Source organism: Theropithecus gelada, chromosome 5 (genome assembly GCF_003255815.1).
Source record: "Theropithecus gelada isolate Dixy chromosome 5, Tgel_1.0, whole genome shotgun sequence".
NCBI lineage: Eukaryota > Metazoa > Chordata > Mammalia > Primates > Cercopithecidae > Theropithecus > Theropithecus gelada.
Genome location: NC_037672.1, coordinates 59,355,145 through 59,357,954, shown reverse-complemented (window position 1 = coordinate 59,357,954; position 2,810 = coordinate 59,355,145). Strand labels below are relative to the sequence as shown.

The 2,810-nt window shown below is 40.2% G+C and overlaps 1 pseudogene; it reads right to left on the bottom strand.

The window, feature by feature from the left end:
* Positions 1–695: 695 nt before the first annotated feature.
* On the bottom strand, positions 696–2,149 carry LOC112625245 (annotated as a pseudogene).
* Positions 2,150–2,810: the final 661 nt, after the last annotated feature.

Genomic DNA, 2,810 nt, shown 5'->3' with positions numbered 1-2,810 from the left:
CTGAGCCTAGCTCAGCCTGAAGAACAGTTGGGGGTGGGGCATTTTTTTAAGCCAATAAAGTTTTGGGGTAAGCTTGTTGGCAACATTTGACAACCAAAAACACTGGTCATTCATAGATGCCTTTTTTCTAAGTACAAGACAATTACTCAAATGCAAAGAAAATATGGCAAACGTTTTCCCACCACAACCTTCTCAGTCAACAGCTAAACTATCGGCTGGGGAAAAAAAAAAGCTACACCTCTTAATTCATAAATATCTGTGATTCTTTTTCTATGACTATTTAATGCCAATGCAAAGGTAGAACAGTCAGCTTCTGACAATCTCAGGCACTGGCCTAATTCTCATTTGGCCAAAAAGAGAAGCCATCAAAATGAATTATCAACTGCTGGATACATGATGGTAAATGAGATTGTTCTCACTTTTCTAGGATGTTGATACTTAATTTTCCCAAATCTTTTCTTCCTCTTATCATCCCCCACAATGAGGAAAAAAAATTAAACTGGTTAAGGTTATAAAAAGAAAAAAAAGCCTATAACTAGAATTTGAATCCCCATAATCTGCAAAATATAGTGCACAATTTAACTGCTTCCTCAATTTAAAATGAAATTCTATAAAATACAATGTTGTCTACATTGTGGAGATGATTTCTTCTTATCTGAGGAAATGAGTAATTGGGAAGCAGGTATTGTTGAGTTAAAATACAGTGGTCTTTAAATGGTTTCAAATTTTGCTTATCAAAAAGTAGTCAACCACAATGCAAGCCTTCCAAATCCAAATTCTGTCTTCACATCAACTTTCTTCTGTCTGTTCTTGATCTTTCTAGGGAGAGGGTGAAAGTCCACATCTATTTCTGTGCTGAAGTTTTGGTAGGTTTTCTCATCTGAAACTTTTCTGCTGTTGCATCAGGCCCACGTTTTCATAGATTCTAGCCCTGTCTTCTCTCATTTCTGCACAGGGTGGCATTGGAGTACAAGACAGGAGGGGGTTCTGGTCTCCACTCGTCTGGTCTGCTAGAGAATACTTAATATTCGTATATTCGTTGCCTTTCCTCTTGCTTTTCTGCTTTTGTTCAATCCTGCGCTGTAGTGTTTCAATATAACGCTGGACTGCCATATAGATAAATCGGTACCGTGCTTCTGTCTGGACCATCCCTGACCTCTTGGACCACACCATCTGGATGGTTTGGGGAACATCAATGTTGCAGTCAACACCTTCATTTCTGATGATGTCGATAAGAATATCAATCACAATGAAAGTCCCTCTCCGGCCAATTCCAGCACTGCAGTGCACCACGACCGGCCCTGCATCCATGATGCTCTCCTGCTTATGGTGCACCTTCTCCAGGAGGTCCAGCACGCCCCCACGGTTGCTGAGCACTCCATGATCCGGCCAGGTCCGAAAGTGGTATTGCCAGACTCTTCTCTCCATATTCCCTTGTCCAACTTTTGAAAGTTTAAGTTCTCTTAGCGTATAGTCATGAGTGGTGCTTTCTTTGATGTTCCTAACAGGCATGACGCCATATTCTTTTAGAGCATACTCATCAGGCCAGTATTTGACACGTTTACTCTTTCCTCTCTCCACTTCTTTCATTGTCATGACAATCACTCTGGAGTTTTCTTGGAACACCATCCACCAAAAGTCACTCACTGTGTTTTGCAGGGAGCCTTGTGTGGCAGTGTAACTCTTTTTGGGCTTCGAATTGTTGCACTTGGTTTCAAATTCAGGCATGATGATATTTGCGTTGATGTAATCTGAAACAGGCTCATTGGGATCACCATCAAGAACAACAACCCGGGTATGATCAAAGGGCAGGATGTTTTTAATATCTATTTTTGTTTTTGTTTTCTTACCTTTAACCCTCTTTTCAGCTGTAAAGAAGTTTGCACTCCTGTTGTTGCAGTGTCTGAAATTCTTTCCAAAAGCCTTGTTTGACTTTATCTGTGGTCTCAGCTAATTTGCTTAGTTCTCGAACTCTGCTTTCTATTTCAGCAGCATTTATACAAGTCATGTTAAGGGGCTGCTTGAGTTGTAGTACTGTACCCAATGTTTCCACCATAGGATTCTTCTTGTAATGTTCCACAAGATCTGTCAAATAATCAAACCGTTCTCCTCCACCAGTGTTGTATTTCAGTTCCTGACAGCGAATCATTTATTCAAAAATCATTTATTTCCGAAAAAATTCCTAAATGTTAGATTCTGATTCAAAAGGTAGATATTTTTCTTTTTTAGGGGGACGGAGTCTCGCTCTGTCGCCCAGGCTGGAGTGCAGTGGCACAATCTCAGCTCACTGCAACCTTTACGTCCCAGGTTCAAGCAATTCTCGTGCCATGCCTCAGCCTCCCAAGTAGCTGGGGTTACAGGCGCTGGGATTATAGCCACCACACCCAGCTAATTTTTGTATTTTTAGTAGAGATGGGGTTTCACCATGTTGGCCAGGCTGGTCTTGAACTCCTGACCTCAAGTGATCTGCCTGCCTTGGTCTCCCAAAGTGCTGGGGTTACAGGCATGAGCCACCACGCCCAGCCAAAGGTAAATATTTTTAGTGTTCATATATATTTTCAGATATCTTTCTAAAAAGGTGGTAACAATTTGTACCACTACCAGCAATATATGAAAATACTAGTTTCTCTACACCCCACCAAGACTGATTGTTATCATTATTTTTAAAGCTTTTTACATTGCCAAGTTGATATTTTCTTTTCATTTCCCTGACTACTATTTTTCTATTGGAAAAAATTTAGGTCTTTATATATCAGGGACGAGAATCCCTTTTTTTTTTTTTTTTTTTTTTTTTTTTGAGACGGAGTCTT